Genomic DNA, 15,946 nt, shown 5'->3' on the forward strand with positions numbered 1-15,946 from the left:
CTTAAAAGTGTAATTTAAAGAGTCCAAACAAAACTCAGGCCATTATAAGAGAAAATAAAGAAAGGTACTTTTAAGGATGTATCAGTGTGTGTGGCTGGCAGGCAGGGGGTGCTTTTATTTATTTTTTTTTAAGTAGTCGCAATTTGAATCTCTTTAAAACTCCAAAATGCCAAGTGTGAGATCACAGGGATTTAAGTGATGAAAGAAGCCAATGAAGGCAAGTAAACAACACAAGATGAAATTTTAGGAAACTAAAATTTTATAGCTTTGTCTTCCTTTTTCCTTTCTGTTTTTATTCCTTTTCTTATGCCTGGTTTTCTTAACTTTAGTTGTTCATTCCTTTACATCTTACATATTTTTCAGTTTCCAGAACACAGAACAATATTCTGCTTGAATAATTCCAGTGATCAGTTAATATATTAAGTAGCCACCAAAACTGATTATTAGTTTGACTTAGTCAAATCAAAGTTCTTTTAAGGTGTATCCAGCAGCCTAATTAATTAATTTCCATGGAAGCAGATATAATATGCTAGTATAGGATCAATTTTGTTATGGGCATTACATACTGCTTCTTTTACTTGGAATCTCTATAAAAATAAAAAGAGTCTTGGTTTACATATAATGGTTTCTTAAGATCTGTGTAACAGTTGAAATTTCACATGGTGTAGTACAGTGTAAGTGTCAGACTAAATTTAACTGGCATCACTCAGTGTCTTCTCACTGATGTGCACAACTGACATTACAGGCCCTTCATTAATAAAACAGTATCTTCATTAACCTCCCGTATTTTGAAAATGCAGTAGTTTATTCCAGTCAAAGACACTCTGCAGTCCTCTGAACAAATACTTGCTGAACACAGAGTTTACAGATTAAAATAACAGGTGGTCAACTTTTTAAATGCTTCTCACTAAACGTTACCTCAAGTGGGTGGCATTCTTTCAGGCACGGAGCGCATCTGTCATTTGCATTTCATTGACCTTGAAGCTTACTGGTTAGAGATGAAACTTCACCTATTCAAAGCAGCCTGTTTAAAATATTCAAATAGATTTTTTTAAAGTGCATTTCACTTTTTAATTTCCTACTGTTCTTCTTCCATTGAGAAAGCACTGCCTGAACCCAAAGGGATTTCCACATCTAGCTTTCATGCTTTTTGTTGCTACGTGGCAGTGACCGCTATATTGGCAAATAGAATAACTGCCTTTGAGAGATTTCTTTAAGGATGTTAAGAGCATGAACTTCACTCTTTTTAAGTAGCTTCTTAAATAAAAGCTTCAAAACAAAGTCAACTATTGATCCAATTCTTTGAATAAGAAGTTCTCCCCATTTGACAATAGCATTTACTACTGAAGACAAAATGTACATTAATCTTTCTAGTTTATAGTCTTCAGTTGACAAAGGTAGAATTACAGAGTTACAGCACAGAGAAAGATTTGTACCATCTGTTTGAAATGATGAATCTACATAAATTCATTGACTGACTTAAAAGCAATCTTTACATCTCTATGTCTTGTCACCTGAACAGAAATAGGAGTATAGTTTATGCTTTCTTTCCTAGTAATATTATTGAATAATTGTTTGTTTTCTAAGCACATTTTTTATTTCCTTGTTTGTTTATTGTAGTGATGGTTTGGTGGGTTTTTGGTTTTTGTTTTTGTGGGTTTTTTTTGGTTTGTTTTTTTTTTTCTGGAAGTGAAAAAGAACATCCAGAATGCCTGTTTACTGCCAGGAGAGCAGGGTGGCAATTTTAGCCAGAAAAAACCAACCAACCAGATAACACACACACTCCCATATACCGTTCCCAAATATTTTGAAGAGTTTGTACCAACTTCACAGATTTTACACTTCTGTGCCTTCCACTGGCATATCTACTTTCTAAAAGGAGAGAGATGGAAGAGAAGACAAGAATGTCAATATTCTGTCTGTCACGTGTGTGTATAGCAGTATAAAAACAGCCACTATGGGACAGTAGTATTTTTTCCACTGTCAGCTGCAACGAGCAACTGAGCTAGGACAGATACTGCAGGAGCAGTGAAAGGAATCCTTCATGGAGTCTTACCTTCCCAGCTTTTAACTTATGTTCCCTTTCCTTAAAATAAGCAGAGCAGTGTGCTTGGCCCTAAGGGACGGACAGGTGAGACCTACTCTGTTGCTCGAGTTGCATGTGGATTTAGGAGACGGGGGAGAAAAAGGGCAACAAATCAGCAAACAAAGGTTCAGCGTCTGGTAAGACACAGGCAAAATATCACGCATAAGCTTGAGGAAAACGAAAAAGCGCTGCACACAAAGTACACTGCGGCTAGCGAGTCTAGGGTCTCCTTGAAAGCAAGCTGCGTGCAAAGCTACCAGAGACACACGTACGTAAACACACATACAGAGGCACTTAAAAGCCCCGGCTCTGCCAGGATGCGCACACCTCTCCTTATCCTCTCCTGTGCCCCCGATCCCGCCCGGGGCCGCCGGGCGCACGTTCCGGGCGCCGCCGCTGCCGCACCGCGGCCGAGCCGCTCCCGCCGCACCGCGGCCGCCGGAGCTCCCCACGGGCGAGGGCCGCAAAACAGCGCCGGAGGGGCCCCCGGCTCTTCGCGGCAGCAGCCCGGTACATGCCGGCTACCCTCTTGCCCGGCCCCGATCACCAGCCATCTCCTGTCCGGCTGCCCTGTCCCTGCGGTGACCAGCAGCATCGCCCTCCCGCCCCCGCTGCCCGGTGCGGGGGACAGGGCATCCGGGAGCACCTCCCGCCCGCTCTCCGCTATCGCCGGGCAGCGGTGCGGCGGCTGCCCCGCTCCCGCCCGCCTCCGCTCCCGCCTCCCCGCGGCGCGCCCGCCCCTCGCCCGGCACCCGGCGCTGCCGCCGGCCGCAGAGCAGCCCGGCCGCGCTGTGCGACGCGCTGGGACCGGGGCTGTCTGCGCGGCGTGAGGGAGGGGAGGGAAGGCCGGGGAGGGGGGAGGGATAGGGGAAGTGAAAGGGAAGGGGGGGTGTGTGGAAGGGGAGGAGGGGAAGGAGGGGGGAGAAATCAAATAAATAAATAACCTCCGCACCAATAAGAGAGGCAGCGGCTGCCGAGAAGGCTGGGATCGGATGGGAGAGGTCCTTCTTGGGCTCTATTTGTTTGTTTGTGACTGGAGCTGCAAAGTTGAGACCCAAACGTGTTGCTTGCCGGCGGCGGCGACCGCCCCGCTTCACCTGCTCCGCTGACGGGTGCCTGCCCGGGGCGGCCCCGCTGCTCTGCGGGCCCTCTGCCCGGCATCCTGCCTGCTGCTGGGGCCGACGGACGGCAGAGGAGCGCGGGGCTGTGTCCCTCGCCTGCCCGCCTTCCCCTCCGCGCCTACCGGAGGGCAACGGACAGGTGAGTGCTTCTTTGCCGCACTTCTGCCCAGCCCGGCGCGGAGGGTGCCTCCGCTCCGTAGTCACCTGTCACTGCAGGAACTGCTCATTTATCAAACTTTGCCTCCTGTCGGCTTCCGCACTCCCTGTCTTGCCTTTTGCGGGAGGGCGAGCGCTCGGGGTTAATTGGTTTTGCGCAGAGGGAAGCCGCGGGGGGCGGGAAAGGGGGGTCCCACTCTGCAGAGCACGGCTCAGCCTTGTCGGGAGAGGGGGTTTGTCCGAGCCGCTCGGCTCTGCTGCCGCTCGGGGCCGCAGCCCGGGGCCCCTCTCCCCGCAGGAGTTGGCGGCGCGGAGACGGCGCGGGTGCCCGGCGGAGCGAAGTTGGTTTTTGCCCTGCAGAGAGCCCGCGGGGCCCGTGCAACAGGCACCGTCCTGCGGAGGGAGGGCGGAGGGCGCCGCTCCCGCCGGCGTGGGGCTCCTGGCGGCCGCGAGCAGACGTGCGCCCTTTTAGGTAATCCCGCTTTGTTTCCAACACCTCCAGGGGTTTGCCTTGCGGGAAGCCTGTGCCATGAGGCTGCTTGTGAGAGCCTTGCAGCAGCCCCGGAGGTACGCCTCCTCTTAGGAAGGAGAGAAAGTTGCCGATGCTCTGGAGGGACGGGTACGGTGCTTCCACCCGGCCGCGCGGAAGATGCGCGCCGGGGCGCCGGGCGGCTTTGCCCGCCCCGCGGTGGCGGCGCCGCGGGGAAGGCGGCGAGCGAGCGAGCGAGGGAGCGGGTGGGTGCTGCGGGGAGCGGGCGCCCGGCAGGTGGAGCCGTGGGGAGCGGCGGCGGCGATGGTTTATCTCGGCTGAGGCGGTGAGGGAGCGGAGCCCGTAGGCGCGGTGAGAAGCGGCCCGGTAACCCCGGACACGCTGAGCAGCGGCCGGACCGGGTCCTTCAGGTGGATGCGGGGAGCGCCGGCGGTGCGCGCCTGCCTGCGGGCGCTGCAGGTGGACGCGGTGCCCAGTGGTGTTAGCGTTACCTCTGGTCACACGCGTATTTTTTCTGCCATTGATCGTCGTTCTGTTGGTCACCGAGTATTGGAAAATGATCAGATTAGAGGGATATTCTGTCTTAATTACCAGAGAACGTATAAAAGTGTAATTGCTGAAATTATTCAATAGTGGCTAACAATTAAAAGATTATCCCAGTACTCTGCAGCTAGCAAGGAACAGACTGTACTAATTGTATAGTTAATGACATTTAAATGGGCAGGTTTTGTTAAAATAGGAAGCTCCACTTTTCTAAGGAGCTGAATAAAGTGTTAGAATGTTAAATAATTATATTACAGTGGTGGTAATACTTCTGCAAGAGCTTAGGAGCCAAGGTGTTAGCTTGGCCAGCAGCACTGGGACAGCCTTTGCCCAATTTTAAAGCATTGGTTAAGAGTAGGCTGGATTTTCATCACTTTTCCTTTAATAGTTAAATATAGCTAAATGGTGTAGAAATATGCGTGAAACAAACCAAAGGGGTGGCAATATTTCACATATTGTCCAGTGGAATCTGCTTCCATCTTCAACTGACATCATTTGACTGAATTGATAATTGAACTTGAATTTTATGCTACTAACCACTTAATACTTGAATTCTGTGTCTCTTTGTGCCACTTACACTGATCAGAAAAAAATGCTGTTTAATATTGTGGAGACTGGATATGGGATGGTGTAACAACACTTTTCTTGTAATCCGTTTATAACTAAACAGCTAAAGTGTTTGTTTTTTGTTTTTTTTTTTTTTAAATAATAATATTCCAGGTTAAACACTTCAGTAATAAAGTGATAAGTAAATCAACTTAGTGCAGCTAAACTGTATTTTCAGAACTCTTGGTTCTTCACGTTTCTCATGTTTCTTGCACAACTTGAAAATGTGCTATGAGAAACTCATACAATGACTGTGTAAACTTGTTGCATTTTGTTGTAAAAGTTTTCTTTATGTAATAAAATTGGCATAACAAGGAGCAACACAATGTAATCTTACGTTTGTGGTATTTTTTTTTTCCAGAGACAAAATGTTTTCCATTATCTTAATCAAAGACATATACTTAAGGAAAGTGCCAGAAATTGAATTTAATAAGAGATTAACTTCACAAATTAAATAGGATATTCTATATTAAGAGGTAGTGTAGAGAATAGCACATAATTAAAATTGTAAAGTGTGTCTGGACTTTTATATACCTATGCTTTATTCAGTCAATCATGAGTTTTTGTTACCAATATAGATTTGTGCCTCCTTTGAGGTATAAAAATGCATAAAGAAGCTCCTGAAATGCTGGCCTAAATACTGAAAGGGCTTGGGGTGTGTGTCTCCCAAGTCAGTGAGAATGATGAGCTTCACAGAAGTTACATTCATAATTGTGAAACTAATTTATTTTCTTCTTGTCTTGGGTGCTATAGCTGTCACTTAGAAATCTTTTTGTGTTGTATCCCAGCCTTGCTCTTTTCACTATTATAGATACATTTCTCAAAGACTTCCTTTATTCTTGCACACCAAAGTATTCAAACATTTCTTATGAGTATTGCTGCTGACTTCTGAACCTGAATTCCAGTCTATGCTGTCCAAATGAGTGTTTCGGAAAAATCAGAACAATAGAACTTCTGGATTTTTCCTCAGTTCCTGTAAAAATGTTAGATTAAATGAAGATGGTGTTTAATGTTGAAATTGGATTTCCTCCAGAACAAAAGTATGACATTGCACACAGCTGATATAAATAGATAGCTGAATGTGTTATCAGAGATTTACAAAACATTGATGTCTTGACATCTGGATTTGTTATGTGTCTTTAATAAAACCAAGTGTGTGAAAAAATGCTGTAGAGGGTTTTTTTTGAGGGGGAAAACCCCACAACTCTGAGACAAAAGGGATATTAAAAAGTATTCTCCATGACATTCTGGATAGTATAGTGCTGGGTCGGGGGGAGGGTATTTGTTTATTTTCCGCAGATTGTATTAAAATGATACCAGCATATGTTTTACAAGAAAATTAACTCAGCTTTTAAAATCCTTCTAGTGAAACACAGACATGTTTCTTCTGTATAGCATGTAGATACTTTCCCCCGATCTTTCCCAGTTCTCTTTCTTCAAATCTATGCAAGAAGGTTCCCTGGCATTATTAAGCATATTCTTTTGTATTGCTTCCAATTTGTAGCACTTGAAATCTTTCTTTCACCCTACCATTTGTTATACTAATGTTAAATTTACTGTCCTTACTGTCCTTGCTACAATGAAAGTTCCTTTCTGCTCTTCTGACACTACCTAAGAAATGCATACCAGAGTTTTATACACAGTTTCTAGAAATGTTGTATTTACTAAACTGAAAATTCCAGATGGATAAACCTGAAAATTTTAATCCTGGAAAATTCAGTTTTAACATTGGGGGAAAGGGAAAGAAGTCTGTAAATCCTGTCTAATTACCATACATTGCTTGTTAAATGAGGAATGTCAGCTGCTGGGCATGCCTCTATCATAACAGTAAAATACCCTATGGTTGACTTGGGAGCTACAGCTGCAACTCATGGCAGGTAAAACACATATTTAAGAAACAAGGAAAATGTTTGTTGATGCATTGAGGTGAAGGGTCTGTGAAATTCAGTATCTGAGATATTTCTAGTGTAGTTTAATAATAATAATAATAACAATAATAATAATAACCTGTGATGGATACTGGAATAAGAGTTCTGGAAGCCATACTTATGGGGATTTTTAAAATATGATTTGCTTTACATATGCTGAAATTTTTTTTTCTGTTCTTTTACTTCATTAAAGATAGCAATTGAAGTTATGAACTAAAATATTCTCTAGACTTAGGCAAGTCACAGGTTGCAAATTATCAGAATGACTAAAGCATTAAATTATGCTTCTATTTGTGCAATAAAGATAATTTCATACAAAACTAAACTTGCAGCTCTGTTAAGTCATGAATATGTTCTCACTTTTGAAATTGTATTCTTTTATTCAGGTCTGTAAAGAAACCAATCCTTACATGTGGACCCATTAATTCTGGACTATGATTTGAGGAATTTAATGATGGATAGCCAAGAACTAGGTTTTTTGAAGACTAGCATTTTATCAAATGCTAGTCTTAGAGGAAACTGTTCTTCATTTAACACACACATAATACACACACTGTTACATACCTGAAAATGCTTATGTATGCTTTCTGTGTGGAAAACAGTGTTATTTAATTATCTTAGCAAGAGACACTACCTGCTTTACAAATTTCTTTAGAGATTTCTTTTATCTAGCACCTTCTACCCCAAGTAACTTGGACTCCATCTAATAAAAAAAAATAAGACAGATTTTGCAAAGATTGTCTTAAAACACAGCAAGTGTTTTTTATTGTAGGATGTAGAAAGATCAGCATGGAATATTTGCAAATACTTTTCCTCTAGAAACTCAAATAGAGTCAAAGATAATTTAGTTTTGTTGATTCCGATTTTAACTGTGAAGTATTGCATGAAAAAAACTCTGCTTGAGAGCTCTGGTGAAATCTAGAACTCTTGAGAATGTCTCTTCTAATAGCTGCTAAATGTTCCAGTGTTAATTAGGCAGTAATGTAAATTGAATCAAATGTTACAACAGCGTAATGTTCTCCTGTTGATTAGAAGTTCTATGCCTAAGCAAACATACTTTCAGCAAACAAGAATATTTTAACTTTGCCTGTCCAACGGGAAGCATTTCTGCAGAAGTCCTAAATAGTGCCCTATAAGATGCCCAGAGAAATCCGGTCATAATATTTCTATTTTAGCAATCTAATGAGTGCAGAATCTCTTTCTCTTCATGGAATGAATGCAAGGACAGTTTAAGGAAATCTGTGGAGTCACACACATGGTGGCTCTCTGCTACAGTCCTAGTCCGTACCAATATGTAAGACCAGCTGAAGCTTTTGCTTCCTCCAAGGGTAAAAGAAAGCAAGAATGGTGAGCTGTATTCCAGAGTATGGCATTGTGGCTGACAGTGCAGATCTGCAGAGGGCAGATGGACAGCCATCTCACTGTGTGTGATCTGGACCTCTGTGGAATAGCTGGAGTAGGAGCATTTTGAACACAGGGGGAAGTGGTCAAGTTGCTTTTCTCTCCAGATAGACACTTACACACTGACAGTTCTGTGTGCGTAGGAGTCATCCTATCTTTAAAGTGGTGTTAAAAATCAAATTGATTTCATCTCTGAAGAAATATATAGTGGCACGTCATTGTGGCTGAGGTACTGCTCCCACACCTGTTCTACCTTTGTATTGTAAGCCTGTTCTCCTTGGGACAGGGAAACACTGAGATGTAGCCTTAATGATGTTCACAAGAACTTCAGCTGTTTCCAAGGGCAGGGAGCAGGGCGCAGTCAGGAGAAGACAGCCAGCCAGAAAGGATTGAGGATGTATTTATCCACTTTTGGAGCAAGTTGGGTGAGGAAGAAAGGAATGAAGTATACGGTAATTGACAGTGGATATTGCCCATGGGTCACAGCAGGAGTGAAACTTGTTGAAGTTTAGACTGAAACACCACCAACTCAGCTCTGAAAGACATTATTCCATTTTATGGTAGACTGACCATTTATCTATATGATTTCAGATGAAATAATTTGAACTGCTAGCAAAATTATCAGAAATTGCACTGATTTATGAGTGAGAAAACCCATTCAAAACTTGTTCCTGCAGATGCTACATGCATGTTTAATCTGATGATGAGGCCTGCTTCTATTTTTAGTATTACAACTTGATATAACAGGAGATATGAAGCATAATCTTAGTGGAAGCAAAATCTGTTCCATGCTTTTCTTTTTGGAAAAAATACTGTTTTCATTTTGGAGGATGTCTGCAGTAAGTCCCACCTCAGGAACCGTATGAAATACTGTTTCAGTTACATGCTAACCCCTGTAAATCATTGGGGTATAGCTTGTTCTTGGACAGCAGAGATTACTAACCCTAATTTTAGACTGAAATAAAGGTCTGTATTCAAGGAACATATAAGTCCTACCACCATAATTTTTAAGTATTTCTAACTATTTCCTACAGTGAAAGGGATAAAATAGATGGATGAGAATCGAAATGGACTAGCTGATGGTCTAAGGGGAAATCAAGCTTTGAAGTTAAGAGGCGGTAGTCAGTAGAGATTCATACTATTTTTTTTCATTTCAGCAAATCTGCTCATTTAGGGTGCAGGCACAGGATAGCCTGTGAATTAGGTACCATGGGTAAGAAGGTACTGTCCATTCACTTAAAAGATACTGCTAATTTAATTGGATTTTTAGCTACCTTTCAGACTAAACTGCAAATGTATTCCTATTCCATTTCAGTAGGAAGTAAAATATGTTCATTTGCAGCTGCAAAACTAATTAATTTCACTTCACTTTGCAAGAGATTTACTGTGGCTTATGTGGCCCTGGGAAAAAGAATTGTAGATTGTTGTAAAGTGTTCAAGAATGAAGATTTTACTTTATAGTTTTCTTAAAGACTGACTAGTTAGGGTTGACTTCAGCAATAGCTAGGATTAGCTGCACTGAGGCTAGAACAAGGGTCAGGTGTTACCCCCCTTCCTTAGACTCACTGGTGAATACTTGTAATTTAGTATTTTCTCAGGTATACTTTCTGATTTGTCATGCAAAAAAGTGGGGAAGAAACTAGAGAAAGAGAAGAGATTGCATGGGACTGATTGGCAAACTAGCACCAGCTGTTAAAACAATCAAGGGAGGAGACAAGTAGTTACTCTTTAGTAGGAAGTGAAGGAGTGAGGATTGGATTGAACCTAAAGAAGAAAAGGAGGAGTGGTAAGACGAGAGCAGAGAAGGCTTTAAAATACCACCTTGGCAGTTTCTGGGGCAAAGAGGTTAGTCACCACGAGAAGGGAGTGAGTGGAAAGTTTGGATTTCTTTTTAAAAATTATTTTCATTAAAAAACCCTCTTAGTTTGTTGTTTTGTTTTTTTTTTTTTTCTGGAGTAAGACATAAGTTTGGCATGAAGTTTGTCTCTTGAAGACCTTGTGATAACCTCCTAGAGGGCATGCAGTGAATGTCCTAAAGAGTATGAGGCTTCTTTATGTTTAAGCTAGGTGAGGGAGAGCTACTCTTTATATGTACAGTTTGCCTTATGCTGCTGTGTGAGTTTTGTGTTCTTGGAGAAGAGCTTTTAGTAATTTCTACAATTTTCTGCCCTTGTTTCTTTTTTAAAGTCTTTCATTCTACTGTCTTTTTCTCTGTCTGCTTTCTTTACCCTGGGACTGAAGAGCATGAGCATCAGAAGATAAAACTGACCTAAACTGAAAACTCCCTGAACCAGTAGAATTGACTGGTGCTGTGATCACACTCAATTTCACACTGCTGCTAGTGTCATGTAGAGTAATATTGTGGATGATTCTGTCAATTTTTGGTTCAGCTACTAGTTGTCATAATAGTAGAGGTACAGAGAGAGTATCTATCTTTAGGCAGTGAATAAGAAATTTATTAGTGAAAGGAAAACTGGTATTTTTCCAAAGCTTTTTTTCTTCATTATAAAACTTTCACATGGAATATTTTCTTTTCCTGACTGAATATCTGTGTCTGATTTTCAAAAACTGTACATGGCATTTGAAACCTTGATTCTATACATGTTTTTCTTGATGGAAAAGTTAAGTTGTACAAATTCTTTGGCTATTTATTTCTGTTCTCTAACAGCCTTTTCAGTTGAATTGGAGGACTATAGACCCAACCAACTGATCTAAAATTAGTAATTCTGAGGTACAGAAAACCCAAGAAGAATCCAAAAAACCCCTGAAACATTTTCAACCACATTGAATTACCTCAATGCCTCCAGTTAGTTTTGCTGGTGCAGAGTAGGGGTGAAGATGGAATCTACTTTAGCCACAATTGCCATTAGAAGAAAGATTTGTGGCACTCCTGCCTCGTGCTTGGTATCACTCATATTCTGTAATCAGAAGGTTTTGTGATAGCAGATAAAAAAAAAAATTATGAAACTGTCTTCTTCCATAAAACCTAGAGACCTAGTCTGAGAGCAGGACAGGATTCTTGTTCTCTATGGCATGTGCATTTAATGAGTACAGATTCTGCTATATCCTTCTGTTGGACATTAGATTCCCCTGTCTTGTCAAAATGCATGCGTTTATGTAAGTAGCAATCTAATAAAACATGTAACAATATTTTTTGCTATTTGGAACCTTAGAAAATGTAGTTAACATTTAAGCTTTCTCACTTTTATCTCGGATTTGGGTTTTGGTTTTTTTTTCACTCACCCATGCACTGTTCTACCACCTGTTTTGTATGTGGAATTTTATGGCTTTCAGATCATGTACTGAGGATCCTATTTGCTATTTGTGTATAAAGAACTTGGTATAGAATAAGCAGTGGGCAGCTAGCTATTGTAATTTTTTTGCTACAGAAATTTTCTGTTGCTGCTTTTCTTTACTAGAATGACTTTCTCCAGCCAGCCAACAGGTCTTCCCTCTTGGTCTTCTGTTTTGGTTGCACCTGTTTCTCAGCTGTGACTGTATTCCTGCTATTAGTGTAGCTATCTGCATTTATAACTTGTAATTGAATTCACTGTGGTTAGCCCTGAGTGCTGTATCCTGATCTTTGTAAGTTGAGTGGCTGTCTTTTTGTCTGAGCCTTTGGCTGTGTCATTGCCCTTAACCTCCCCATAGAAATACTCCTAAGCTGGTATTTTGGGAGCCAAATCTGAGTCTCAGGCAATCTTTTTTGTGAATAACCTGTAAATCTGGAAAAAGATTTATTGTGAAACTTGTGTGGCAGCTCTTCTTTCTTAAGTTTCTCATAGAAGGAATAAATCATGAGGAAAAGATGAGGAAACTAGATGATGTTTTTCAGATTAAAATACTGTCTATTGACCAAAATTGTTTCTTCATTAGTATACAAATCATGATCTATTGATGGGATACTCAGCAGTTACACTTTCTCAGAATAACACCATAAAGCCTATTCCTCTTTATTTATTTTCCTGAAAGCCAGTTTGAAGCCAGTAAAGAGTGTTAGCCACATGAAACACTTGTCAACTTACGTAGGAAAGATGCACACTGGGTGCATAGGTATAAGACTCTATTTCATCACTGTCGTGGTAATTCATCTCAATCTTTCTTTTGGGAGGCCACTTCTAGGTTTAATGTCAATTTGCATTTCAGTGAATACCTTGTTTCTATTTCTTCACTGCAGTGAAGATATCCTTGTTTATTACATGACAGCGTTTTTGAAATGCCTATCATGTTTGTAAAATATCTACAGTGACAAAGCATACACAGTAAAATGTGAGCTACAGAAAATAATATTGCATACTGAACCTCCAGTAGTTTCAAAGGAGAAAGAAATGAAGTTGACAACAAAAAAAAAAACCCAAACCTTCCTGAAGTTATTCTGCATTTTCCTAATGTTTCTTCCGTACTCTGAGATGGTGAATAAATGTCTTTACATGTTTAAAGCTTGCCAAGTGTGGATGCTGAGGAGACTCACAATAGAAGTTTAAATGTCAGTAGGAATGTTTTTTTGTTGGAAAGCCCTCAACAACCACAGTAGAAACACTGCTAAATGGGGGGAAAATATGTGTCACAAGTAAGGTATTTCTGGAGTTAGACATTCAAGCCACTATCATGAACTTTTACAGAACAAAACAAAAGCTTTCATCTTTGTGCCATCCTCTGTGAAGAGGTAATACCAAACCTGACTAAATTCTGCATTTACTGTCTTCTAAGGGGTTGTACTATGTAATGCGTGGAATGAATATATTGTATTATACCTTCAATTCCTCAAAATTAATAACCAGTCTTTTACATTATTATCATTTTTTTTGTAGGGAAGTACAAGGATAGTGCAACACTGCAAAGTAAAAATTGCATGTACTTTTGTGTGATTTTTCTACTGCAGGAACTCTCTGGTCCTCAGAACTAGCAAAAGCTGTCAAATATACTGTATATTGTAGATATTACAGTGGTAGGTTCTCTTTATTTAATATTTAACTATTGTCACTGCTGTTAAAGTGGCTAAACACAAGTAGGTTTTAATGAGAAATTAATTTTAATTGATTACATATTTTTTTTATTTACAGGATTTGAGGACTGACTATGTATGACATGTATTTTGGCTAGGACTGCTGATGAAAAACTTTTGAAACTCTAATTTTCTTCATGTTTTACATAGTTTTCAAATACCTTATTCTTTTCAGTTTCTTTCTCAGGAGTTTTCTTCATTAAGCCATCTGTAGTTAAAAGAAATACCACTTTTACTCTGGGTATGTAATCCTTCACTTCTAATAGTATCTCATTATTAAACCAAATCATATCCAGTACATAAAAAAGCCTCTTTAAAAAGAAAGAAGTTATTTATATGCACTTATTTTCTTAGCACATTGAGCCTGAAATCCACTATCCAGTATGAAAATGCTGAATGCAAAACTACACCAGTCTGGAAGCTAAAGTTTTAGTTTTCTGCTGGACCAGTAATTTTTTTTCATTATTTTAATCTTGTGAAAGTTTTTGTTAGATTTTTTTTTCCACACAATCCCTGAAATTATTAGACTATTAATGAATAAAAGACATAAAGTTGTTCTTTAAGTGGATTTTTTTGTAAGTGGATTTAAATTTTCAAGCCTTTGATAATGTTTCAAGGTAACAAGTTTTAGATTCAATGATCAGACTCTCTTATTGTCCTATCTATCCTCCATATTTTAATTTCTTGTAATACAGTTGGTAAAAAATTCAAATAATTTATAATTAAATTAAATGTGAGGAGTATAGCTTTTAATTTTTTTAAAATTGTTTATTTTTTATTTAAAGTTATCAAAATTTAGTATGTTAATTTCTCATTACTTCAGTGAATTTTGCATCTTCATTAACATGAAGTCTTCGTGGCTAAAGTGCATGTGTAGCTGGTGAGAAAAATGCTGCCAGTGGATTTCAGATTCAAGTAATTTTATTTCCAGTGCACTCCTTTGGGGGGCAAGGGGAGAGCGGAGGGAATTAACTTTTGAACAGAATGTGAAAATCTGTGTGAAGAATTTTATCCTTACTTAACTTTCTTTCCAATTTTTGATGATTTGATATAGAGTAGGCCAGTGGAAGCCTCATTCTCTTTTACTGTGCATTAAAAGAGCAAAATGTAACCTTTGTCACTAGCTCTGGAGAGCTCTCATACAAAGTAATTTTCTGCTAAATTGAAAGCTTCTCAGTCAATAATCACTTTATGTAATAGACATATATCTTACCTTGTAGCTAAATTATCATATAAAGGTGCTTTATTGTAAGGAATTTTCTTAGGTTTGCCAGTTATTTGGTTGAAATCCAGCAATGCGGTGAATCAATTTCTTGATATATATGGAGACAGGTGATGACTGGCTCTATAGTCCTTTTGGTCTGTCATTGAGATTTTCTCTATGGATTAATGGTAAACTTGTTACTACACAGGGTTGGGAAGCCAATTGAATCTGCTTTACAATCTGAATAGCTTTTTCTCTTGTTTATCAGGTACCCTTAATTGCTTTATTATAATGTCATTTTTAATGCTGATTTACAAGATATTTTGCTTCCTGACTGTCCTTGCTCTCCTCATTCAATAGTGTGCTGAAGCCAGTGTCCAAATGACATTAGAGATGCTCTTTAATAAATGTATATTTGTCACTGACTGCTTTTGTTGTGTACAGTTAGGATTTTTCTGGATATACCAAGTATGGTCAGGCATGCATTTTCATTCAGGGAAATTAAGCAGTCCAATCTAGTCTGCCAGGTGAGAGCACTTCAGCTCTCTGTGCTTCATGGAGAAATTGTTTTTTGAGGTCTGGTCAGAAGATTTGCTGCTCCTTGAGTGGCTGCAGCAAGGTGGTGAAGAGAAAATGTCAGGTGTACAGTGTTTAGTCTGAATGTCACATCTCTTTAGGGTTTGGGAGACTGACTCAGGGCTGTAAATTTCAAGTGTCTTTTCATTCAACAGCCAGAAATCTCATGTTGTTCTTATAGGAGTAAAGGCCCACGAGAGGTGATTATTCTCCTTAAAAGGACAGTAATAGTGATTGCAGGCACTTCTTAGTGCTTAGGGTTGTGCAGACAGGGGAAACACTGATGCCTCAGTCTGCCATCTTTAGTTAATAACTCCTGTATCCTAAAGGAACAGCAGGTTGGTGTTTTCACAGCACAACAAGTAATTTGAGAGAGAAATAACCAAGAAATAATCACTCTAAAATGCAGTGAATATGAGAGGACGTCTTGGATGCACCACTGAATTGCTTCTGCGCTTTTTTTTTTTCATTCTATAGCTAACAGGTGAATTCTATGAGCAGGAACTAGAATCTAGGTTTCACCTCAGTAAACTTTCAAAGCTGTTGATTGCTAAGGTTGTAGACATGCAGGCATTCAATGTCAGAGCTGGATATAAAAGCTCTAGCATTTAGGCATTGTTAGTAAATGTCAGCTATTGTACTTGAAGAATGATAGCTTCAGAAATAAGTGTAGTGAAGTGTATAAGCCACCTTTCTATTATCACAATATTCTAACATGCGTTACAAAAACAGAATGTATTTTTTTATTTAATGTGTCAGGGAGACTCACGGTTATAATTTGACTGGCAGAGAACTTTGTCAGAAACTTGACAGGAGCTCTAGGGTTCAAA

At 40.1% G+C, this 15,946-nt stretch overlaps 1 protein-coding gene across 23 annotated transcripts in view; it reads left to right on the top strand.

The window, feature by feature from the left end:
* The first annotated feature begins 3,016 nt into the window (after nucleotides 1-3,016).
* The window catches only part of TENM3 (teneurin transmembrane protein 3), a 1,291,791-nt gene continuing 1,278,861 nt past the window's right edge, over nucleotides 3,017-15,946 (top strand). For 11 of the 23 annotated variants that reach the window (XM_077177351.1, XM_077177368.1, XM_077177366.1 and 8 more), the window contains exon 1: nucleotides 3,017-3,346. The gene's annotated coding sequence lies outside the window, so the exon portion shown is untranslated. The remainder of the gene's footprint in view (nucleotides 3,347-15,946) is intronic. The other 12 variants (XM_077177371.1, XM_077177372.1, XM_077177373.1 and 9 more) reach the window with 2 other exon arrangements.

The sequence above is a fragment of the Agelaius phoeniceus genome, chromosome 4 (genome assembly GCF_051311805.1).
Source record: "Agelaius phoeniceus isolate bAgePho1 chromosome 4, bAgePho1.hap1, whole genome shotgun sequence".
In the NCBI taxonomy this organism is placed as follows: domain Eukaryota; kingdom Metazoa; phylum Chordata; class Aves; order Passeriformes; family Icteridae; genus Agelaius; species Agelaius phoeniceus.